The 18,411-nt window shown below is 37.1% G+C and overlaps 1 protein-coding gene and 1 long non-coding RNA gene across 6 annotated transcripts in view; one reads left to right on the top strand and one right to left on the bottom strand.

Annotated features, from left to right (window-relative positions):
* Nucleotides 1-18,411, top strand: part of HS3ST5 (heparan sulfate-glucosamine 3-sulfotransferase 5) — a 192,250-nt gene that overhangs the window by 130,714 nt on the left and 43,125 nt on the right. The window lies entirely within an intron of this gene.
* On the bottom strand, nucleotides 12,373-17,369 carry LOC115494315 (uncharacterized). Its single transcript, XR_003959281.2, has 2 exons — nucleotides 16,811-17,369; nucleotides 12,373-12,692 (listed from the first exon to the last, which is right to left on the bottom strand). It is a non-coding gene; the product is annotated as an uncharacterized lncRNA (long non-coding RNA).

Here is an 18,411-nt window from a genome sequence, read left to right as displayed (position 1 = left end):
ATTTGAAGTGAAGCAAGTGCAACTGAATCTGTAGTGATAGTCTGTGACAGTGATAGTGTCTTCTTCCAAGTCTGTGACAGTGTCTTCTGTAATACATTATCAAAAAACTGTCCTAATCTTTGGGATGTTTACTTGTGTTCTTTTATTGTGCTGTTTTGCTTACTAAGTCTTAGTAATAGACTAAGAAATAGAACACATAAATCCCTCTCTGACATTACCTGTTTAATGAGTTTATGATCTACACACATCCACAAATTGTTTTATAATCCTTATTTTCCTTAAGTGAAGCCTCATAGATGAGTAACTAGGGTATATCACTTCAGCTTCTTCATAGAAAGTGTGGGTGAGTCTTTTGAAGATGCAAATGTGTCATACATGCCATTTTCTGCGGAAGGATGTGGCTGATCAGTCAAAGCTTAACACAGTTCACTTCCTTTTGCAGCAAGTTTTTCCCCTTACCATTGTATCAGTCCTGAAAAACCTTGTCTAGCCAGGATCATTTTCATCGATTTTATTTCAATATTCTTCCCAATCTTCATTTGCATGCCATATCCTACCTAACACCTTGAGTGCTCCTTGCCACAGACTGACCTTAATTTCAGATCTTGCTTTTCCACTGGGGATGCTACAGTGTTCCAGACACAGATTTTTGTTAGTTCTTGTGTCAAACACTAAGAATTTACTGCTTCTAGATAGTGTCTTCTTTACATGTATCTTGTACATCAGCTCACTAATTAATGGATATCAGAAACACATATATAAGCCTTGCAGGAAGTTTTGGGTTTTCCCAAGCACTGTGTTGCCCTGTATCTTTCTTCTAACACCATTAAGTGTATTGAATTTATTTTAAGCCTGAAAGCTCCTTCTAGCTATATCAGCTGTTTAAAAAAAAAAAATCTTATGCACCCTAAAAGCCTCCTCTAGTCTTTAATCAGCAATGTTATCTATGCCAGGGATTGTTTGGATGAACCTTTTAAATTTAAAACCATTGGGAAGACATATGTACCAAACTTATTTAAATAGGTTCTACATTATTACAGTTTAAAAGTTGTGTGTCTTTCCCTCCCTCTGAGATTAGCATTTTTCCTCCTCTTTTCATGATAAATTTGGAGAAGGAAGAGCCTTCAAAATGTCCATAATATTTTAACTTCTTCCTGTAGTCAGAATAATGAGTGCTGAGAGAGATAATTTACAGAAGTGATCATTTTTATCAGTGGTGCAATTTCATCTCTCCTATATACATTGGATTTTGTTTTCCTGGAATTTTCACACTCTGTCTTTTAATGTCCCATATCTTCTACCAAGAATTCCATGGGTTTTCAGTGTAATATATTAAGTGCCGCAGAAAGAAAAAAATATATATTCCATTATGTTACAAATTCATCCCCTTTCACTCTCAGGGAATGTCATTTTCATAACATTTCAACACTTTCAACCTACAAGTATGCTAAGTGTATTTTGTTTAGGAGGTTTCTTATATATATATTTATTTTTTTTAGATTAAAAAAAAAAAAAAAAGAGGAGAGAAGGAAATGCTGCTTCATGCAATATGGCCTGTGAAGCTGAACTGTTGTCATAGCTGGTATCTCATTTTAACTTTGCAGGTCTTGATGAAAAAGGATCTGAGTTCAGGCAGTTATTGAGCGTATGCTCCAGTGACTGCCAGATTGATGCTTCTGTCATACAAGAATGTGACAATAGTTGCTATGGGTTTCCTGATTCAGTTAATTAGATTTTTCCCTGTATAATTAGCACATCTTTAGACTGAACTTCAAACTATGTCACCAATTTATTTTAAAATCAGAAAAGTGTTGGAGAGGATTTTATTCCTCTCATTTCTTGTAAATGTCTGTGCTAAGACCCACTAGGAATATCGCAGAGCAAAATTGTTAAGAGGTCAGTATGTGATGTGGAAACAGGCTGTTTGACCTAGTTTTGGCTGTGGCTCAGACATCTGAGCTCAATGAAGAGCGGCTGTGAGGAGAATCTCTCTTTGTTTCATTTCTCAGGATTGAAGTGAAGCTAGTGGGAAAGAGTGGGGTAGCTTTGCAATTATATGAAACAGCTATTCAGTTCCAGAGGTCATAGCAGACAGAAAAGTATTATCGTAGCACAAGGAGGACTGGCTCACTGTACAGGGAGGGAAGGAGGAAAGCAGCACTGCAGAGCAAAGAAAGGTACGTACACAGTATGAGACCTTCTAAGTTATCTAATTCATATGGGTAACCACAGGCATTCAAAAGCCTGTGCTTTGTCCAATAAAGTTTCTATCCTTTCATGAGCTCTTACAGAACTATTGTAAAACTATCAAAAGTTTAATTTAAAGAAGCGTGTGTTCATACTACACAATATGACACAGTTATGACAGGAATGATGTTGGGAATATTTGGCTGAGGTGGCATAGTTAAGCTGGAGTTCACTCCGTAAATCCTTAAACCTTTATTTCAAAGTATTTGTAACATAAGGTCTGTTGCTGCTTTAAGGTTAAAGAGTATAACTTATGCAAAAAGAAATCTCTCATTTTGAGAGGCTTCTGAAAAACATGCCAGCAGTTTGCATTAGCTGAAGCTTTGCTCTGTGCGCTGCAGCAGCTCCTGAAAGATTTCTGATCGGCTGCGGTACACCAATACAAAATTGTTTAAAAGCATTTTAGCATCAGGATACATTTAAGTGAAGTAGAAAGGGGACAGTGGGAAGGATATAATGGGATTGTGAGATCCCCATGCATGACATGAACCAAAACACATCAAGGGCTGAAGCATCCTTCAGGTGCTGGAGCATGTCTGGAGAAGGGCAATGAAGGTGGTGATAGGTCGTGAGCACAAGTCTTATGAGGAGCAGTTGAGGGAAGGAGGATTGTTCAACCTGGAGAAAAGGAGGCTCAGGGGAGACATACCTTCCTTCAAGTTGCACCAGGGAAGGTTTAGGTTGGATATTAGGAGCCATTACTTCACCAAGAGGATGGTCAGTCATTGGAACTGGCTTTCTAGGGATGTGGTGGAATAATCTTCCCTGGAAATTTTCAAATGTTGTACAGATGTAGCACTTGGATATGTGGTTTAGTGATAAAACTGGATGAGCTGCGTTCATGGTTAGACTCAGCAATCCTAGAGGTGTCTTCCAACCTAAACAATTTCACCATTCTATGACCCTTAGTGCTCCCTCTAGCACCATGGCATCCATGGGCTTGCTTGTGTCCCTGCACCAGGTGCTGTCTGCACTGTGCCACTTATTGAGCCTCTTCATACTCTCCTGCTTTTCCTGCCTTTCCAAAAACAGAGTATCAAGTATGAGTTCTCTGCCTTTATGGCAATAGAAGTTCAAATAAGAAGCATTGAAGACAGTGCTCCATAACAAACCATCAGTCCAGACTTTCCAGTGGTGAGTGACAGGGATCTCTGCTTAAATGCAGATACCACAAAAGAGGCCAGGTCTTGTCTACACTTTTTTTTTAATGTGAATTAATGTTTGTTTCTGTTGGAACACAGTTTCCATATTCCATATTCCAATAGTCATCCAACTATTCCTTGTGTCTCAGAGAAAAAAAAAACACTAAAATCACTTTTGTAGCACAGTTTTGTGCCACTAGTGCCTGCTTTTATAAGCCTAACTGACTAAACTTTACTTTATCCAAAACTATCACTTTAAAGAAGAAACACTGGAACTAACATTGCTTATGTAAACACAGATAGTCTTGAGAAAAAAATGACAAAAGATTTTGTGAAAGGCAAAAGGTAAAAGAGGTTGAAAGACAGTATGTTTTACTTTCCTTTAAGAAGCTGTTTTGCATGTGTGCCTTGAAACATTGATCTCTTCTATCCTCATGTTATTTCGTTTCATTTCATATATTGCTCTGTAATGGGGAGAAACTTGTGTTAGGCCTTCTCCTACGAGCTACAACTTCAAATTATGTTCTTCTGCTATTTAGTTCCGAAGAATATCTTCAAAGTTTGATAATAATTTATGCTGTGTGTCCATTAAGTCACTTTTATAGGATCCAACATAACTAGCACCTGGTTATGTGAAGCCTGAAGACTACTTTGGGTATCTGTGAAGGCCATTTGATATCTGCCTTCTTTTATGGCTGACCTTGAAAGGGAGTTCAGTTTGGTAATTTATGGCAAACAGCATCCAGGAAGACCCATTTGCAAGATTCACTGTCACTTAGTGCTAAACGATCGCTCCTGACTCTGAAGACAATCTGAGTCCCTGACAGGGCAATCCCATAAAAAATATTGCTTGGCCACCCAGGTGTCTTTTCCAATTATCTGGAGTAGAAATTAATACTTTTAAAAGCTGCTAGTTTTTGAAAGGTTATTCCAATTTATTCCAGTAGTTTCTTTTACACATTATGATAAATTGGTTTATTACATCGTTATTTTCCATGTCAGCTTTTTAGAAGATTGAATCATAATGTTGAAACATTTGAGTGAATGGCAAACATATTATTTTACAGCTGAGTAATATATTCCCTCTAAAAATTTTTTGCTCTATTTTTAATAACAGATAATTTTGTGATTGTATTGCTTAATGCTGTTTCCCCACAATATTTATTTCCATGTAGTAAGGACTGGAGGACTTTCTCTCCAGTTGTCAGTGACAGCTTGGACAGGATACAAAATCTATGGAAGTGCAATAATCCAAATTGTGAGCTGCGTTTTAAGTATAAGAATTCATGATTTCTCAGTATCAGTTTAATATATGGAGCAGCTCCAGGGAGAATAAATGGTTAGGCTCACTTTAGTGGGCTTCTAAATTTAGAAGCAAGTTTTTTAATGTCATGTTTTTTTCTTATATTTTTTTTTCTTTCAGTGAAAATCTCTGGGTGCTATTTTTGTTCCCCAAATCCTCTCCAACGGATCTATAAAAGGACTGTAATTAGCATTTTAATGGGAATAGTTGAATCTCACTGTTTCCCTACAGCGAGCATATTCCTATTTATGTAGAGCTCAGCAATACTCAAAGACATAAGAAATTCATAGTTTCTTTTTTTATTTTTTTTTTGTTTTGGAAGCTGGGAGAGAAGGAGATGGGGTGGGGGAGGAGAAGAAACAAAGCTAAAACCCTCATCCTTTTCAACACTGTATCGGCTTGTAAAACAGTTTCTTTTTCCAGCATGAATTACAAATTTTTTGGCTCTCTATCATCAGTTCTGCAGGTGGCTGAATACTTTGAACTCCTATTGACTTCTTTCACAGCACAATAAAGTTTCCATCCTGAGGTGCACAGCAATGCCCCATGTATTTTTTAATTGGAACAATTATCTCAGAATGGTTCAGTACAAAGTACTATTTCAAAAAGACAATTTCCTGTAGGTAAATGGTGTCAATTTCAAAAGTAGTAGGTTACTGCTAATGAGTGTCTGACACTATTTTTCAAGCAGGCACATGTACAGATAAAGATTTGGATCTCAGCCCAAATGTTTAGAGAATAAGACACTTACAGCTCAAATAGTCAAATAATGGCATCAGAAATAATCTTCCTTCAAACCCAGAACTTCTTCCCCTCTACAACCAGAAATTTCTGTTGGCTGTGGGTAGGGAAACCTACCATAAAACCTGAGCACCTCACAGATATTGCATTCTCATTTCCACAGGTGGATTTCCATGGCAATGTGGAGGGTAAAGTCTTGATGAATTTATCTTCATAATGTGTGATGTGGAAAAATAATTAAAGTCCATAATATGCAATATTTGGATCCTTGCACCACATCTTAGTCACAGGTCCTAGATATGCAATAGTTTACAAATGGAATGGTTTCATGGATAAGAAACAGATTCTATTGTAGGAGAACAGGCGTGGTTCCTGCTGTAGATGGGACAAGCTTCACACTCTTATGTGAAATTGTGGATCCTGTGTGTCCCATACCAAGGTGTATCCAGCTTTGTTCGTGGGTGCTGCCCTCTTCACCCCCTCAAGATTTACATGCAGCCTTTGTGAATACTCTCAGGAGGCTGCTGAGCTGTGCCTGCACTTCAAGATTCCTGATTTTAGCAGACCACAAATCAGTAAATCTCTAGCTATTTTTACTAGCCTGCTCATTCTTAAAAGTAAATTCTTTCTGAGTCTATTCCCTAAAAGATGGGTAAGGGTTAGGAAAGATGATTTTCCCCAGCCCTATTAATATTTTTTCCCACTTTTTCATATTAATATCAATTAAATGGTCATATACCTAAAATTCAAATCCATGGAGGAATGATTTCCAGATATTTCTGGTTAAAACACCAATAATAAATAGCAGTATATACATAGCAGCTTCTTGTTTTCCTGAATAAGGTGATTTATCTCCCATCACAATAAATATTGAAGTTGGCTTTAAATTGGTCAGAATTAGTCTTTCTGGTCAACAAATCTTGATATTTCCATCCACAGAGATCAATACCTGTTTAATATATCAGATTATTGAATGAGATTAATAAATGTACCTCTGCATGAAGACTCATAAATGGAGAACAGTCCAAGTTTAGGAGGCTTCACAAAGGCTCACAACATACTATATGGACTATTTCAGTTGAATGTTAAGAAACTGCTGAACTGTGCATTAAATAAATTACTGTATTGCTCAGAGAGTTACAGTAAGGTCTATTAAGTACTTATTTAAAGACTTGGCAACAGTGAACAACAATAAATAATTCAAGTAGCACCTCTAATCTTGTTTTCTTTCTCCTTAATTGGTTTTACAGCATTGTTTTGACATTTACCCTTGAATTAAAAAAAAATACTCAGAAAGAAGAAAATGCATGCTGTGCACTAATCCAGCTGTCAATGGAGTACTTACATATTGATGCATCAGAACAGCACAGGAGCTCCACTCTGTCTTCAGAGCTGGCAAAACCCATTATTGGTGTGCAGTCCTATGGGCTTCTTGCTTGCGGTAAAACTGAGTTTAAGAACTGTGTGTTTGTACAAATGCGAATGTATAAACATAAAATTACTTTTAAAATACAGAGATTGCATGACCATCTCAGGGAGACTCCAGATGCATAAGAAACCATGTCTGATCTATCACCCAGGGAGGCATCTAAATGCCAAACATTTGCCAAGAAGGATAGATGAATCCAGAAGAGCTCAACAGCTGGAAAACTCAAGAAGGACAGCAAACACTTTTGTTGTTCAGATTTTCCCAGCCTATTGGGAACTCTGGAGTGATTTTAGCCTTCAGGTTGTAAACTCAAAAGGATTATGTCAGATCATATTTCAACTCAGCTTTTAGAACTGGATAAATTGTTGTTGGTCTTAGTTTTAATTAAGTTTACAGAATATAGGACATTGGTTTCTGCAGAAGTTTTTCAAAATTTTTTATCTAAACTATTTTGTATTGACTGGCTATTTTATTCAAAAGTATTAAGTTTATAGATGGGATTTTTTTTTTTTTTCTGAAGAGAAAAGGGAATAGGGAAATAAAATCCACGTGTTTTCCTTTTCATGAGTTTTAATTTTGCTACATAATTTTCTTTGATGATATGTAAGTTTGCACATCTGAGTACAGGTAAATAAAAATATACATAGACATATGAGAAATGAGATTACACTGACCTTTTTTGAGCAATGCATGAATCTATTCAAAGAATACATTTAGTGAAAGCCAAATTAGTAAAAATGTGACACATACTGGATTTAGATATCATATTGACACCTCTTGGAACTTCAGATGGAAGTATTAACACTTTTGTCATGTACATATCACCTCCATGCATATTCATATTGAAATTTCTATGCATAGTAAATATTTTTTTTTCTGTTGCAGACATGGTATGGGTTTGTATGTGCATCCACTGTTTAAAAAATTACATTTTCCAACACATCCTTCTCTTTCTTTTCTTCTAAAAAAGAAAGATTTTTTTAAAACATCTTTCTTACTATATACTAAAATACAAAAGTTCAAAACAAAGACACCATTAATCAATGTAAAACTGAGTAATATATTTTTCTTACTCAGAAAAATGTAGAAATACTCTTCTCATTTCTACTTATGTCACTCATTATAATAGGACGTATTTTTAAAAAATCAACAACAACAAAAAAAAACAAAACAAAAAAAAAACCCACAAAAGAACCGTGTAGAAATTCTTCCATACCTCTTTATAAAGATATTCTACTGAGTGGTGGAAGACTGCAGTAAAGATAATAAAATCATTCTGACAGTAGTGAATTTTCTCTCTTCATTGTGCTATGTGGTTGAGGTGGCTTGTATTGACACCTCCCCAGTAAGTCTAGACAATAATGGCAAAAGCTACTGCTCTTATTTCCCATTCAGTTTCCTGAATTTGTCTATAATAAACATCTTTGTGAATCTTAATTCATTCACCTAAATCTGTTATAGTTAATATTTGACTATTGAAACATGAAACAAATCTAATTAGCTCCATCTCTGTTTTGAGCTAGGTTACTAACCAGTCACTATTAGAATAAAGTAGCTTTTATACACTCTATTTAGCTGCTCTTAAGCAAAGACTGCATTGCCAGTTCTGCTGATAACCTATCAAGGAGGCTGGGTTAAGTCACTTCAGTCCCCTTACTCCATTCCCACATCAAAAAAGAGAAACATTTCACATTAAATCCTTAGACCTTATTGTGAGTTCCGGGAACAAAATCTCATTACATCAATAGTATTTGCTTTGTAATAGTGTAATGGTCCCCTTGCAGGACTGACCTCTTTTGGAACTTGTTGAAGAAGAACTGGGAGTCAAGCCTGAATTAGCTGTTACCCATTAAAATCTTCTCTCTACAGGGAAAGGCAACCTTCCACAAGTGGCAGGTGTGACCTGTGTGAAAATTATGTCACAGGCTGAGATGAACTGCCTTTGGAACATACCTGTTACTCTCCTTACAGCTTACACTTGAAACCTAGTGAAGTAATCAAATACCTAAATATGTGTCCTTAATGCATTTTGTGGTGCCCCAGAGTATTACAGCTCTCTAAGGTGGGAGTCCTCCATCATTCCTGTGTCAAAGCTATTAGCATCATTCATGTAATCTTGAATTATTATAGTGCATCTAAACCAGTGTTAAATGCCTATGCTAAGTACCTGCATTGCTCTTCACATTTTAGGGCACTGCGGTGGAAGGAATTTTTTCCTTCTCCCCACATAGAATACAATGGATCTCATGAAGTGCAATGTTACAGCCCTTGGATGAGAGGTGTCTTGAGAACATGCTTACATATGCAAAGCAATACTTCCTGGAAATTTCAAATATTGTTCTTTCAAATAATAAATATTTTTATCAGACAGTTATAAGTTTATATATGCTAATACATCACTGGTATTTAATTTGTCTTAAGTAACAAATTTATGGTAGTATGACTGAAGCGATTGCCTTGTGGGTTGCATTCTTAAAATATTCTGGCCTGGTTTTATTTTCTTTCTTTGTTAAGGGCACATTCTGTCTGCAGATACGTGACTTATGTTCTAAAACAGTTCTTTCTCTAAAAGTAAAGAAAACCAAATAATATTGATCTAATTGTGCACTTACTAATGAGTGTCTCAGGAAAGCAAATAATTTGGGAAAAGGGAGGTGACGTGTTTGTAGTCTGGCCATATCTATTATCATCATAATTCCATAAAACTATAGGCTGGCCTTGAATTGCATTTTACAAGCTCGGATGAACAGTCATGCAAACAGACCGGCTACCACTCAAGAGAGCAAAAGCAGTCAGCTGACCAGTCACTTAAATTCAAGGAAAGATCAATCATGAACTTAGAGATTTTGCATACAGTTTTAAAATAAATCCCTACAGTGGTCTCTCTTTGCAGCTGAATTCCACATGCTCAATGGTTTGGGCAACTGTTGCGTCCTTTGGCATTTACCAATCTAAAAAGTTTAGTTTTCATACCCTTAGTAAAACATGGGATTGGGAGGCTCATTCTCCCAAATGGCCTAATTCAGCTCCCATTAAAATCACTGAAATTACCCTGTTGGCTTAAGTGAAATCTGAGTTATATACTACACACAGAACAGCTGTGCAGGATCAGCTCAAAAGTGCATTTACTTCAGCATCCCATTTCTGCCAAAAATAAATAAAGTGTGCTTATGGAAGAAGTGATGGAAACAGGGCAAATACAGAAGGATACTTTAACTTGTACCCTTGCTACTCCCATTAATTTGCATTTCAGAGATTTTGTGAGCTGTATGTTATAATCACTTCACTGTGTTTAATAGCTTTTGATGGATTTTTCATTGAAAGTCTTCAATCTGCCTTTGAATACACTTATACTTTTGACATTCGCAAAGGGTTCCACAAGTGAATTATGCCTTACTTGAAAAAGTACTTCCTTTTGTTTATTTTAAACCGCCTAATAATAAACTCATTTTGTTCTTCCTAGTTCTTACATCCTGAAAAATAATGAATAATCAGTGTCATGCTCAGCATCTACGTGCAACTCACAATTTTATAGACTTAACTAATATTTTCCTTCTACCAATAGTCTTTCTTCAACCTGAAGAGTTCCAGTTTATGCAATTACCTCCCACAGGAAGGGCATTGCCCAGCTTCTTTGAAAAACTTGTTTATACTTGGTCTCATTTGAAGTGACACAACAAGAACTATTTGCAGAATTAAAATTTGGGTACACCAGGAATACACACAGTGGCACAGTTTCCTCTGTTATTATCCCTTCTTTCCTACCATTTCTTTGCTATTTCAACTTCCCTGAGCACTAAGATAATACCAACATTTGGCACACAGCTGTTTGCATCCATTTCTTTGTTGAGCAAGAGCTGATTTTCATGACTATGCTTTAGTGTAAACTACATGCATAATACAAACATATTAGTTTGCCTTTTTAACCACCGAATTTTTTCTGCAATCTCATTTTTCTGTCATTTGGTACCATGAAATACATAGAATCATAGAATGGTTTGGAAGGGACTTTAAAGATCACTTGTTTCCAACATCCCTGCCATGGGCATGTACAGCTTCCACTAGACTATCTTGGTTAAAAATTCTTTCTGCAACTCTTCTTAATCAGGGAGTTTTTTGGACTAAAGTGAAACTTTTGTTTCCAACAGTTCCAGAATTTTTTTAAACCAACAGTATCACTCTTCAACACCACAATTAGAAACACAGTTTCTAAGCCAGTTTTGTCTGTGTGTAATGACAAATCAGAATAAAGACTCCTCAGAGAGACTGATTGTTTATTAAACCTCTTCTTCAGAACGAACTGGAATTTTAATGTAGAAGTTGAGCTGTAGTTTTAGGGTGCTCTCTCCTCCCACCTGTTTGTGATGGGTTTCTGTGTGAATTCCAAACCCTGAAAGTTTCCTTTCTCTGACACATCCTCACCTGTTTGCTCACCCCAGGCAGGTGATATCCTTCACATTATTAATTTAGGATTAAACCAGTGTTAATTTCTTTCAGTGGCAATTGTGGGCATTCAGGGGTGATACCCTTCAGTCACTCCAGCTAGCCTTATGCCAATCCTTCCAAGTGGCCATAGTCCCACTCTGCAGTGAAGCTGGACTCTGTTTGCTGCACTCACCATGAAAATTTTAGTGCCTCTGAGACCCTATTAGTACTGCCAGCAAAGCTTGTCTGAGCAAGGCATTTGACACATTCTGGACAGGGTAGCACATTTTGGGTGTTGTGCAAAATTGTTTCTGGTAACCATTTGAACAAAAATAGGAAAAAGTATGTGAAAAAAAACAAGCAAGAGAGTTAGTGTACCATGTACAATACTTGGTGAAAAAGCACAGCTGTATTAGGGGCATCCCTGTGGGGATCTGTGACAACAACCAAACCCTTGAAGTTAAAACACTATCTAACACACTTTAGTCAAAAGCCATGTGGACTTTTTGGATGCTCTCTTCCATCATTGCTTTGATTAACATCATCTGTTCTTTCTGGCAAGCAAATAGATAACTAAAAGATGGCCAGATACTCTTGCCTGAAATGTGACAAATATGCCTTGCCAGCAGATGAGAAACACCTCTTTCTCAGGGGTCCACCAAAGTCAAAAACTTGTAAGGCATTTTTCAGTTTATTTGGCATGTGAAATTTGGGAGGTACACTTATTCAGTAAAAAGCTGTCCTGTATGTGAATATGTCTCCTGAATAAGAGCTGACACTGACACAACAGGCTATGTGAGCTACTGCTTAGAATAAATGAAATCTACTTTTTAATCCCTTCCTTTCTGAAGACAAGGTGATTTACTTAAATATGCTGTCCATATTTTTCTGTCAGGCTCTTATGCATTCCTGTTAATTTTTGAAACCCTTAACCAAACTTGAGAGAAGGTAGAGGAGTCATTGATAGCTACAAAGGGAAAATAATTTGGGTATAGAAAGTGACTATTTTTGTTATTAGAGTATTTGCTTCTACTGTGTGGAAAGGTTGTGTTCCTGAATCAAAATAGAAAGTGTTAGAAGTCATATTTAGGCTTAAATATCAAAGCTTTATTGGATTTTGTTACCTTCTTTACAAAGATACTTAGAGTGATGCATGAAAAAAATATGAATGAGCAAAAAAAAATGTTTAATTCTTTTTCATACAAATCTGTCTGTATCTGGAGGTGAACATGGAAAGCAAGGTGCAGACTGCACTGATTCAATTTCTGTGAAATTTTTACACGTAAAGAACAGCTTTTTTGTCCCAGGTGTGTTGTGTCATATCCTCTGGGTCAATTTATCCTTCTCTCCAACAAATCACAATATTGTGCTGCATACTTCACCTTGAAGCTGCAAGAAGCAACATCTGCAAAAACAATGAAAGGAAAAATGTTTCAAGATGTTTTAATTGTAATGGACCTTAAATTTAGCAACAGCCTTTATTAAAGGCTTCCACATATTTTTTCCTGTTAGAAATACTGAATTACTAAGAACTGAAAACTGTTTTTTTTAATGTAATTTTTCATGTAAAATATGAAACACAGCTAACAATAGATGTCAATGAAAAGAGCTGTCATCCTCTTGATAGCATGAGCCATGATATGTGAGTTTGTGTTTAAAAAAGTAATATTTTCTTTCAAGAGGCTTTTATGTTTAAAAATGTGTACATTAAGATATCCTCCCAAAAAATATTGGTTGTTTACATTCTGATTGTTATTTCAAAGAAAGAGGTTACAGCTCTCATCCACTTTGTTTTACAGTCTATATCTCAGCCATCAAATTCTATGGAAGAAAGTTACCTAAAGATTGTGGATTATCTAATACTTTTGCTGGCAATGAATTACGTAGACCTCTGATTTAATCTACCTTGGCAATTTCTATGACCCTGTATTTCTTCTAATCTCTTCAATGTACCCTCATATCAATAGAAGTCCTGACAGTGGTGTCAAGGAAAGCAAACTTATATTTGTAGGATGTCTAGCTAACATAGAAACAATGAAAGGTGAAGGAAAAAAATTTCTTTTTTTATATGTTTGGTGTGCTGCCCACAATGAGAGCGCACATTAACAGCATAGTTAACAATCATCACTTAATTTCTCTGTTTTCACAGGTGTTTTTACAGGTGCTCTCACAGCAATCCTTCCAAATATCCTTTCAGATAACCTTCATTCTTATAAAAAGGTTTTCCTTGAAAGCAAATATTTAGATAATTTTTGTTCTCAGAAATCCTACATTGAGTAAAATGACTTTGTTCAATGCCATGAGGGATAAAAAAACCAAAAAGACTGTGATTCATGCTAAGAGAAAGGACTTTGTGCTAAGGTGAAGTCATGATAATACTCCAATGTAAGTAAAGTGTGACAAACATAAACAAGAGGAATTTCCTCTGTAATGAGGGCAGGGACTCAACTTTTTCTGCCCATACAAGTACAAAAACATATTAATATACAGAGCACACATAAAATATAGTAGTAAAGGGGAGGAAAGAGATTAAGAGAAAATACTAAACCAAAAACTGCTACTGACAGTTGTCCAGAATATATTGTAGAGCAAAAACTAGTATGAGCTTCCAGATTAAAATTTTGAGCTTAATATTTGAGAAAATGGCAAACAATTAAAAAACTAGCATAAGTTTTTTCAGTCAGAAAAAAAAAATCAATCTCTCTTCAGTGCTTTTTCAACAGAATTTTTCAATCTCCCATATGATCATTCCCTCTTTTTCAAATCTTAATGTAGCTGGGCTGCATATTAGAGTTGTCCCCAAGATGTCTGAAATTATGTTAAAACAAAATTAATAATTTGACCACCTATAATGATTTCTACTTTCAAAAAGCAAGTAGCCATTGCCACTTAAACAGAATTAAAAATTGAATATGTTTAGAGCAGAGTTGTGTTTTGCTAGCAAAAGAAACAATTATTTAATATTCCCTCAAATGCAATCAGGAAGAGATGATGATGAGACAATGCTCCTTTATTGCCTACCCCTTTGTGTCTGCAAGTCTTTTATCAGACTGCATGAAATAACTCCTAGACATATAGTAGAAAACTGGCAACACAATTTATTTTCACTTTATGAGCATGCTACCACTCAGTTCAGACCCTCTGCTCTGTATCTGGGCATGCATATTTCTTTCATACTCAGTTTTCTACTTACTCTCTTTGCTGGCTCCTATACTTCAGCCCATTTCTTTGTATCGTAACTTCCCCATGCTTTTTCCAATTTTATTCTATTTTGAGGCTCAGTTCAATGCTGGTTCTCATTTTCTGCAGCAGATGAATTATTTTGATTATGACATTTCCATGCCCAAAAGTGAGGCTAAGAGACCAGACGGAAATGTCAAGCCTGCTTATTCAAAATCTAGGAGAGTTTGAAGACATAAAAAGCATCCTCTGCTGTTAGGAAACATCAGGAAATTTTTAGCTGGATCAGCAATTTCTACCCCACCTCTAAGTCCTTCTATTTTAGTGGAGCAGGGAATGTGCCTAAAGAGGCAAGAACAGAGAAGGTTCCTGTTCAGGTGGTAAAATTATGCATCAATTGGACAAAAGACCCAATAACAACCCATTCATTTAATTGCCTGAAATATGCCAGGATTTCACTCAAAATTATCTCAGGCTTGTGATGCTAAATTATTTTTATTCATACCGAGTTCAAAGGGAGCTAATGACTCTCAGCCCCTACAAGTGAACATTAACAAACAAGATGGCCAGGCAGAGATAGGACCAAAGGGAGAAAGCCCTACGGACCTAGAGGTCTGGTTCCCTGGAGATAAAAGGTTTGTCTCAGGGTTGGCACCCTGGAAAACATCTGTTAGGGAAAGCTGAAAACTCCTTTGTCAGCACATTTGGCAACAAGCTGGCTGTGCAGCTTGAGGTAGCTTTACCCTCACCATCAGTTGTCCCAGCCTCCAGTCCTTTGGATCCTGCTGCAGAGTGCTCCAGTTCCCAAAACAAAAATGACAAAAACAATCCAGCCTCTTATCCCCAACATCACCTTGAACCACTTACTGTGAAAACCTACACCAGCAGGCAGGTGGGCAATAGACCAGGTCCCTTGTCCTGAGCTGGGCAGTGTGTTTCCTCAGAAGACATTCCTGGTCCGTGCTAGAGCACCAGCACCTCATCCCCTTCCACAGAACAGCCACCTGCAACTCACCTCCTAGGTGACATCTGGGGTGGAGCTCTGCAGCTCTGTGTGACACTGCACAGGACTGAGACACCAGGCTTCACTCTTGCATGTCAAGAGAAATGTCACAAAAGTGACACACAAGTGTGACATTTTGTGCCAATAAAATTTGCTGGATTAATTTCTTTGATTAATTCAGACATCTTTTTCCCACAGTAACTATCTGAAGATAAGGTAATTGTTGTTCTGGCAAACAGCAAATCACTTTCTTTTGGTGAACAAAGAACCCCTCCGATGACATATTTTAGATTTGTTTGTTTTCCATAAGCTAAAATTGTGAAAAATATTTAGAGGCTTAAATCCCCAAAATGATCTGTCTTATCACTCCACTGTAAAAGGCAGTTTGAAACAGAGTTTCATATATTATTTAAAGCTTTGTAGATTTGTTAGCTCCTGACGGCCACTCTAATTTCATGAAGTAGTTCTGTGTGCTAGAATTTTCTCAGCAAAGCTGTCTTGAAGATTTAGGTTAGAAATAACAAATATATCATGAAAACAGTAAAACTGTCACAAATTGGTAAGGGAAATTCAGAGAATTTTTGAATTTTAAAAGCAGTGTGGAGAACTGGTGCAGTAAACCAGAGACATTTTAATTTTCAGAGACTTCAAATGTGGTTTTCACTGGTTTGGGTTACTGGTAACATTCTTAAATGAGTGCCTTGTCTATCAAGTGTTATCTTTTTAATCTTCCTTAGGTAGACTGGTAAAGCAGTCCTTTTAACCTCTTTTTGCAAGGATTCTAATAAGAAACATCACAGTTATAGTCCAGATTTCCACAACTGTAATTGCTTTTCTGTTAACAAAGAATCTTGGACCCCCCAGAAGAATGTTGTGGAAGTGGAAGAAGTTCCCTTGGTCTTGCAGCACTACAGCATTCTGTGGGAGGACTCCCGCACTTCACTGCTGCACCTGACCATGATGAGTGGCACATTACATGAAATGATGCAGATAACCACAGCTACAGGTTGCTCTGCCCAGTGCTGTTTCTTATCTGAGATTCTGGTCCACTATACAGGGAATTTGTTTCATGGAAAGTCCCATGCTAGAGTCTTTATAGTAGCTAGGCTTTATAGGCCTGCTTTGTGTGAGTGAAAAAAATACATCCTCCCTTTATAAGCCGGGCATCGTGTACCCCAAGTAACAATTACAGAATTACCAGAGCCAGGGAAGGAGTCTAGAAATCATGCTGCCTAATGTACTTCAACCTCAGGGTTAAAAATTTTTTTAAATTAAAAAAAAAAAATAAAGATGCATAAAAATGTTACCTTGATGCAAGACAAGTGAAAGGCAGTACCTACCCCTCAGGCCACACTGCTGGCCACAAGTGTCAATGTCTTGGAAAAAGAGAGGTGCAATGAGTGCTGCTGTAATCCTCTGACATCAGAGAAGTGCAGCCATGGACTCCTTGCAGAGATTGGGAGTAGCCAGTGATGTAAAGGGGAGCTTCCCAGCATGAGTTCCTCCAGCTGCTCACTATGCCAGCGCTCTTTCTTCCTTCTAAGGCTTTTTTTCTGATCTATATATAGAAGAAATGCAGATGTCTGCTGTGAGGGGGTGGAAGGCACTGTGGAATAGCTGCTTTCCAAAGCTACAGAAGTTAAGGCAACTGCAATAATGCATTTGACTCATCCTGTACTTGGCACTGAGTCAGCATCTTAGAGCCAAGGAGGGATTGCATGTTGCAAGGTCACACATGGCTACTGACAATCAGCCTTACAGGAATAAGAAGCAAGAGCAGCTTATTTCAGTCACTTTAGTAAAATCATTATAGAAAATGATTACTCGGGACTAAAGGGATTCTAAACCCAGCTCCATAAGCAAATGGATGCCATGCAGCAAGAAGAGGCTGAAAGCTGGCATGTGCCACTCCACATTATGCCTGACTCATGCTCTCACTGACATGACTTGTTTGGGATAAACAATCAATGCTGTCCTGTGGATGCCACCCAGAGCTTCACTGTCAGATCCAAATCAGTGCTAATATCAGATGGTATCAGCTGCCTGTGTGTAAATGTAGGAGAGAAAGGGATCTCTCACTGTTTGTTACCAGCATGCTACTCTCAGTCTTGCCTTGGTGAGTATGTTATGGTGTGGATGGGAGAAGTCTTATGGTTTTCCTCCTTAATTCTTCCCAACCCTGCTGTGGAAGGGGACATTAGCTAGGCAAGGGTCAGATAGGGATGAATGGAAAGCACACAAGTGTTTGCACATTCCTTGACTTTCTGTAAACCAGTTGATGATTTTCTTAATTTATAGCTCTTAGAATTTTTCTGCCTTTGGGACTGAGTTTGCTTTTTCCTGAAAACTGGGCTCCCTCTTCAGCTGTTACATGGGGAGCTGGGGGTTAGGAGGAATTATAAAATAGCCATAAAAGATTACTATGCATTTGCTTCCTTTTTTGCTCATATTCATACCTGAACATTTATTTCTCTTGTTGCCATACACCAGAAGAATTTTTAAAAGGTCTGCCACTAATGAGGAATTTCATATATTAATCCCCAAGATGATATAGTAACACACAACAGACATCCAGCTTAGTTTTATGCAAGGCAACTTGAGTTCCACAGAACAATTTCACCAGCCTACAAGGAAAATCTGGCACTCAACATTATATTTAGAATTTGCTGGAAATTTTTCAACTGAAAAGATTTTCAATATAAACCAGGAGTATTATTGATGAAAATGTGATTACAAACTACATTACGAACTGCCTCTTGATATGATTGTTTATTTGGTTTTGCTGGTACCTGTCCAGCTGGCTAGAGAAAAATAATTGTCTTTCAGCTTTTCTTTCTATGTTTTTTGGTCAGTCTTCCGATGGAAAATGTTGAGGGGGAAAATGGCAACAATGTGAAACAATGCTAAACAAAGCAGCATTTTTCAAAATACTGTTTGTTTA

The sequence above is a fragment of the Taeniopygia guttata genome, chromosome 3, assembly GCF_048771995.1.
Source record: "Taeniopygia guttata chromosome 3, bTaeGut7.mat, whole genome shotgun sequence".
NCBI lineage: Eukaryota > Metazoa > Chordata > Aves > Passeriformes > Estrildidae > Taeniopygia > Taeniopygia guttata.
The sequence above is the reverse complement of the archived record's forward strand: the minus strand, read 5'-3'. Positions and strand labels throughout refer to the sequence as shown.